We start from the raw sequence: 8,260 nt of genomic DNA on the forward strand, positions 1-8,260 counted from the left end.
AGACCTGAGATGAGATCAAGAGTCAGATGTTTAACTGACTGAGCTACCTAGGCACCCCTTTCTGCCAATTTTTTACTAGAGTTTTGATGTTATTGAGTTGAGTTTTTGAGTTCTCTCTATTTTGGATATCAATTCCTTATCATATATATGACTTGCAAATATTTTCTTCCATTCTGTAGGCTGCCTTTTCATTTCGTTGATTATTTCTTTTGCTGTGCAAATGTTTTCAATCTGATATAGTCCCACTTGCTCATATTTGCTTTTGTGGCTTGCTTTTGGTGTCATATCCAAAAAATCATTGTCAAATTCAAAGTCAAGAAACTTCTTCACTATATTTTATTGTGGGAGTTTCAGAGCATCAGGTCTTATGTCTTATGTTTAAGTTTTAATTCATTTAAGTTAACTTTTGTGAGTGGTGTAAGTTAGGAGTATAATTTCATTTTTCTTCATGTGATTATCCTGTCTTCCCAACGACATTTGTTGTAGAGACAATTCTTTCCCCACTGAATGTCCTTGTCCTTGGCTCCCTAGTCAACTATTAGTTGACTGTATATGTGAGGGTATATTTCAGGGCTCTTTATTCTGCTCCATTGTTTTAAGTATCTATTTTTATACCAGTACCATACTGTTTTAAATTACTATAGCTTTGTAATATAGCTTGAAATCAGGAAGTGTGATGCCTTCAGTTTTGTTCTTCTTTCTGAGGACTCCTTTCACTATTCAGGGTCTTTTGTGGTTTCATATAAATTTTAGGGTTGTTTTTTCTATCTCTGTGGAGAAAAAATGGCATTGGAATTTTAATAGTATTGCACTGAACCTATAAATGGATTTGGGTAGGTGTTTTAGCAATATTAATTATTCTAGTCCATAAGCATGTATTAGATTTCCATTTTTTTGCATCTTCTTCAATTTCTCTCATCAAAGTCTTGTAGTTTTCATAGTACCTATCTTTTCTTTCCTTAGTTAAATTTATTCCTAAGTATTTTTAATCAATATTGATGCTATTGTGAATGGGATAGTATCTTTTATTTCTTTGCAGATACTTCATTATTAGTGTATAGAGAGGCAACTGATTTCTATATGTTGATTTTATATCCTACAGTTTTACTAAATTCATTAATTAATAAGGTCTAGCAGATTTTTTACTTGCACATGCAAAGCTTCATTATTGCTTTTCTTTCTCATAATCATTCTGATAGACATTGTCTTTCCTTTTATATAGTGGAATGATTGCTATATACTATGCACATGTATTTTACAGGTGAGAAGATTGAGGCACAGGAAGATTAAGTAACATGCCCGAGTCCTATGGCTGGAAAGTAGCAAATATGACATGTGAACTCAAGTCAGTCTGACTCTAGAGTTGGTCCTCAATGTGCTTTATTAACCTTTGGTTTTTGAATGGGATCACAATTATTTATATAACCTTTTGAATAGCTAGAAATACACATTTAGCTGTTCAAATAGTCAATTTTGGAAAATGTTTTTGAGATTAATGGTTAGATCAGAATACATGTTGCAAAAAATTTCTGTAGTTGTCAGTTGCCTAAAAAAAAAAAAAAACAAAATGACATTCTTATAAGGCCTGACTTCTAACAATTTTCTAGACTCATCTGCACCACTCTCTATACTTCATTTGACATCAATCTGTCACTAGCCCCTGAAACTACTGTGCACTTCATTATTTCTCAGTCTTTTCTTATGTGGTATTTTTAAACCAGTTTAAAACATTTTTCTCCTGGTCCCCAAAGGGAAAGTTAACTGTTTCTCTATTCAATATTCACACTGTTCTAGCTAACATTTATATCTCTCTATTTGAACCAGAAAGCTCTTGTCACATTTGTCCATTCTTTTTGAATCTAAGCTCCCTGAGGGCAAAGTTGGACCTTACTCGTGCAGTGTCCCTTTTCTCATTCTTCCCACTCCTGATTGTGCCTGGGTCAGAACTGAGGAAATACAGCCTGACATGTATATTACTGTATGACCCTAGACATTACATAACTTACCTATGGTCACTCAGCTATTTTGGTTTTGGGACCAAGAAAACTGCGACCAAGTTTTCTAAGTTCACATCAGATCTGAGATCTTTCCATAGAATAGTTTTGGTGACACCTGTGCTCTAAAGCTCTTCATTGTGTTGCCACCTATTTTCACTAGGATGGATTCTTCCCCATGTCTCCCCTGTGTTTGTAGCTATTTCCATAATGTAAGCAGGCTGCCGCATCCAGTCTGGTGCTAATACTTGGTGTTTCTTCCACTCTCTTGACTTTTCTAGCACCAGCCAGGCTCTGGATTATTTAAAATTTAACCTGCTATTTATAGAACTACCTCTTTTCTAGTATCAGCTTTTTAAATATATCCAAAACATTACTATCCTTCTACACATTGACTTTGAATGCATGTGCTTTAAACTTTTCCATATACCCTAAAAGTTCATATTTGAGGTATCCTAGCTCACTCTTTTCTCAATCAGTAGTTTCATTAAAGGGACGTCCTAGTATGTTTTTTCCATTCTAACTAAGGACCAATGTTTACACGTATCGCAAAATCACTTTCTACTGATTCATCTAAAACATTTCAGTTCCATTTATTGGTTTGATACGTGGAAAGAAATATGGAAAATAATTGGGCCGAGGCAGTCATCTCTAATAGAAATATTTGCTTAGATTTCTAAGGTCGAACACAAGAAAGTTTTGTTTTCATATTCTTTCTTAGTTTTTTTCTGTAGTACCTTTTTCTCTTCCCTATATGTGTCATTTATACCTTTCAATCTTAAAAGAAAATTGCTAGTGTCGTCTTAATTCTCTTGCTTGAATTTCTTCTTAGATTTGTTGTCTTTATTTCTTTACTCTTATTTTTCAATCATTTCCTATATTTTCATCTGTGAGTAGCAGATGCGTGTAGGCTCAGTGATGCTAAAACAAGAATTAGGTACCAAAGTATAATTATTCACCCTATGTTGCTATGCTTGATTTAGGGAAATAGATGATGCTATTTGCAAGGTTCATGAGTCAACAATAATATGAACTTGAATTTTAAAATGTCATATTACAAATGGCAATATGGATTCAGCATGCAGTATCCTTGTATAGTGGGAATTGGCAATGTCAATTGAAAAAAAGGATAATGGAAAGAAATTAAAATATGAAATAGGTGAGGAAAAAGGTTAAAGATTAGCATTTTGTACTCATTTAATAAGTAGGTATTGAATTGATATTATCTATAATCACTAAAGGAGATATTAAAGGTATAGAAACCTAAATGGAACCTGCCCTCCCAGAGCTCATAGTCATATTGAATTTATGTATTACTGCCATCACATGGATGTGGAAAAAATATTATAGAAGATATTAATGGATTTTAAACAGGATAGAAAAGAGATATTAAGTTCAAGTAGCTTATTTTCTTGTGGCTATTAAGCATTAGCATAGGACATATGTTTTAGAATTGTTTACCCCAGAGGTGTGTGTTTGGCTGTAGCCCTCTGAGAATCCATAGCATGTTAGATCTGGAAAAGCTCAGATTTTATCTATCATTTTACAGTTTAGGAAACTGAGGCCCAGAGAGCTTAGATGGTTTATCCAATGTTAGTGACATATAAGCGACAGGTCCAAGGGACCCTTCATTTTTGGTTCACCTTTCAAAATACCTATCCATGCCTTTAACAAGTATTCAAGTAGATCTGATAATACAAAATAGTGGGAATTCAAAATAAATAAATTAACATTTCTTCTCAAAGTGGCTCTTGTATAAGAACCCTAAAACGGATGGGATAATATTACAAAAGAAATGAAACACAATGCCAAAAGGGGACAAAGGCAAAGGGGTAGTCATATGTGATGGGGAAATTCCCAGATCCATGCTCCTTATGCATTGCCAGGTAACTTCCTCTAAGTCACATGCAAAAACTTACAGTAGACAAATAATAATAATAATAATAATGAAATAAAATAAAATAAAATAAAATAAAATAAAAAATTGCTGTCACCAACATTTTAGACCAGCAGATAAAGAATTTCACTTTACACTTATGATAAAAGTGTGAGTGAAGAAACAAATTTCTCTTGAAATGTTTTGTTTGTTGGGGTACCTAGGTGTCTCAGTCGGTTAAGCATCCGAATTCAGCTCAGGTCATGATCTCATGGTTCAAACCCCACATGTGGCTCTGTGCTGACAGCTTGAAGCCTGGAGCATGCTTTGGATTCTGTGTCTCCCTCTCTCTCTTTGCCCTCCCCAGCTTGCACTCTTGTCTCTCTCTCTCTCTCTCTCTCTCTCCCAAAAATAAATAAAAACATTACAAATTAAAAAACAATAAAAATAAATTTAAATTTAAAAAATGTTTTGTTTCTTTAAAAAAAATTTCTTTAACGTTTATTCATTTTTGAGAGACAGAGAGAGAGCGCATGAGCGGGGAAGGGGCAGAGAGAGACGGAGACACAGAATCTGAAGCAGGCTCCAGGCTCTGAGCTGTCAGCACAGAGCCGGGTGCGGGGCTCGAACCCACGATCTGGGAGATCATGACCTAAGCTGAAGTAGGACACTCAACCGACTGAGCCACCCAGGCACCCCATGTTTTGTTTCTTTTAACATTTTGGCTTGAATAAAAAACAATAGGGCAGATTTATTTGTATTAAAAGCTTCAGGATGGCGTTTAATACAAGCACACACACACACACACACACACACACACACAAATACACACACAGAATCCATAAAAACAAAATGCTATATTTTATTATGTTTTCAAAAAAATTTTTTTTCTTTTAAGGAAAGCTTACATTTGGAGGTAGACTTACTCTTGCTGCTTCAAAGGAGTATAACTTGTAAGTCACAAAGGGTTGTTTATATCAATTATTCACAAGAAGAAAGTTCAACTCTGATAGTCAATTTTCATTAAAAAAAGATATGAAGCGGGGTGTCTCGGTGACTCAGTCGGTTATCCGTCCGACTTTGGCTCAGATTAAGGTCTCAAGTTCTTGAGTCTGAGCCCCGCGTCGGGCTCTGTGCTGACAGCTCAGAGCCTGGAGCCTGTTTTAGATTCTGTGTCCCCCTCTCTCTCTGCCCCTCCGGCCCACACAGTCTGTCTCTCTCTCCTCCAAAAATAAATAAAAACATTTAAAAAATTAAAAAAACAAGACATGAAGCTATTGTTTATCATATATTGTTAATTAAATTACATGGAGTGAAACGAAAGCAGTGTGTTGCTTTTTTAATGAATTAATAAACTCAGTGTTTAGTTCATATGTATATTTATAGTCCAAATATTTATATATTTCTTGAAATAATAAAAGTCTCAGTTTCCAACTTGGTGTATTTTTATAGGGCTAGTTAGTTTCTTCATATTAAAATTTGGATGACAGCATACTCAGTTTCCATTTTATTAAAACTTTGATTCATTTTGTTATCTTTCAAAAGTATAAATAGCAATAAGGAGCTGTGAAAATTTTCTATTTTTGTTCCTAATGACACTACACAGAATTGTTATGCACATAGCAGACTTTGGGACAGGTCTAGCATTCTAATTTTCAAAACCATGTAGATAGTTTAATACATAATGTACGTGTTGCAATTATATGGTGAATGCATTGAGCCTGTTAAAAAATTGTAGTAATGATACAATTATACTAATTCTCACCCTCTAAAAATCCCAAAGGTAGAAAGCAGAATTGTTTCTGTCTCTCTCCTCCAAAGCATAGTGTATTTTTAAGCTAAATATGAGTATTTCCAAGACCCTCCAGAACCCTAAAATTTTCCTAATAGTGTTGTCTGTGATCTGGATGCCCCATATGTCTTTATGGTTTTATTATTGAAAATGAGAATCTTTACTTTTGCAGAACTTACAGAAACCCCAAAGTAGTCAATTTTTATAATGACTAAAGTCTGATGTGGCTGTTCAAAGTTAATAAGCTGGCCTGTAATCTTCTAGGAATATATAAAATATAAATTAAATATATATATTAGCATATATTATATATACATTTTATATTATATATAAATATATATGCTAAGACTATATAAAAATATATACATATATATAAACATATCTGCTAGGAATATAAAAAACACTCTAGAATAAAATTTTAAAATAATTTGTAAGCAAATACTATTAAAGCTTTTCAAGTCATCAATCAGCCTTCCATCATATATTTTAAATGTAATTTCTAGTTTCCTATCTTATTGAAAATATTATAATTGATTATGCCTGCTAATGTTGTAATTTTTATCCCTAACATGCATTTATATTTGAAGTAGCAAAAAATTTTTGCGTTTTGGCACTTGAAATGAGATGACTGACAGAGGTGTACATATAATTTCTGGTCAAATTGTTACTGCTTGCTTTTTTTTGTTTGGTTTGCTTGCTTTTGTTTGTTATATATGCACAATCTGCAAGGCACTATTCTCTACCCAATTACAATAGTATCTGTTGAGAGATAATAAGAAGAAACTTTATTTTTCTTACATGCATCAATAGCATATAAAATATTTCTGAATAAGTCTAGCTTTAGTCCTCTGGAAAGAATTTAAATAAAGTGTAAGAGACAGATAAATTCTTGTCAATAGGCTGATATAAAGTAGAAACGTTGCAGTCTATATTATTCAGCAGTCTTTTTGTTTAAAAGTAACAAAATTTAAATTCACATTAACTAAAACACAAAGATAATTCATTGACTATCTTTATGGAAAACTCAAGGGTTAGGTCCTTCTCTAGGAATTGCTAAATTCAGATGCTCAAGTGATTTCTCTTTCATTTCTCACCTATAATGGGCTTTGTGTTGATCATACTTGTTAATTATCTAGCGAGGGTGACCTCAGGTACTGCTAGCTATTCAAGTGGAAAGGAGGTTCTCTTCTCAATCATTCCAATAAAATCCCAACACTAATAAGTATCATTGGAGGACTTGGATCATGCACACTTCTTTAAAGCAAAGGAGGGGGCATATGCTCATTATGCAAGATTAGTTCACATGCCCACTCCTGTATTGGAGAGCTACTGTCCTCTCTAGCCAACCTGCATAACTGAAAGTGGGGAAGAGCTGGTTCCTGTAAAGAAAATCATATAATATTAACAGAAGAAAAAAGTTGGATAGGAAAAAGCAATAATTATCCACCTTACCCTCAACTGCAGCTCATTTTTTGTCTACTTACTGCTAGATGATTTCTATTGACTCATTATCTTTTCCACATATGATACTTGATTTGAGTTATAAATGACTAACATTAAGAATGTAAGTTCATCTTGATTTTTATGGTATCAGAATGAAGGACAGATAGAGCCTTCGGAAGCAAATTTACAAGGAATTATCTCTTGCCTCACACTGACTTGAAGAAAACAAGGATCTTAGGAACCTTAGTTCATTATTTGAAGACATACTTTAAGTTCTATTATTCTAGTATTCCTGTGACACCCCTTTTCTCATTTTGTCTTTGCATACTTTACAGGTATACTATATTTTAAAGTGAACTCCTGATTTTCCCCCTTATTGGTAAGCTGGTTTTTTTTCTCCCAATGTGAAGCTTACCATTATAGTTTCAGACAAAGAGACAGGGGAGAGGAGATGACTTTTCTGGAAGGAAGAGGCTTTGGTGTAGTGAAAAACCTGCCTCCTTTGTCCAGGCAGTTGTGTAGAGAACTTGGGAGTCAAAAGCAGGACAGGGATCTTTGGTACCAGATTAGAGAGACCTGGTCAGCTGGAAGAAGCCAATGGATCCTAACTAAGCTTAGATGGAATAGACAAGGGATTTATCAGCATCAGACATTAGCTAGCAGCAGGTGCAGAGATGTGATTCATCCAGCACGCATAGTATGAATGTACTGGTTGTTTATAGCAAGTGTCTGTAGTGTTAGCTTCCCACGTTGTACTGGTTTTTAAAAAGTTTTTTACTATCACAATCAATAAATGACAACCAAAGTTTAGTGTTCGGTCAATCAGCGCATACACAGATAAACATCAGCATGAGGCTAGTGTTCCTCTTTTCCCCAATGCCATGAGGTGGTTTACACTTCTCTCTTTCACATCCAAATGCCATCCTTGAAGAGAAATCGAGGAAAGAGAATGAAAGATTGTTGCAGTGTTACTAATAGAAATTTCAGATGATTGTATTGACTAATATTTGAGTCATGTTGGGTTAAATTTAGTATTTCAACCCTACTTCCTGGTAAGTGGGGTCATAAAGATTAGATCTGTTATAGAGAAATGAAGAAGTTACATTATATGCACATCCAAACTATGGTATATGTAAATTTGCAACCCTGATACAC

This window comes from Prionailurus bengalensis, chromosome B2 (genome assembly GCF_016509475.1).
Source record: "Prionailurus bengalensis isolate Pbe53 chromosome B2, Fcat_Pben_1.1_paternal_pri, whole genome shotgun sequence".
In the NCBI taxonomy this organism is placed as follows: Eukaryota; Metazoa; Chordata; class Mammalia; order Carnivora; family Felidae; genus Prionailurus; species Prionailurus bengalensis.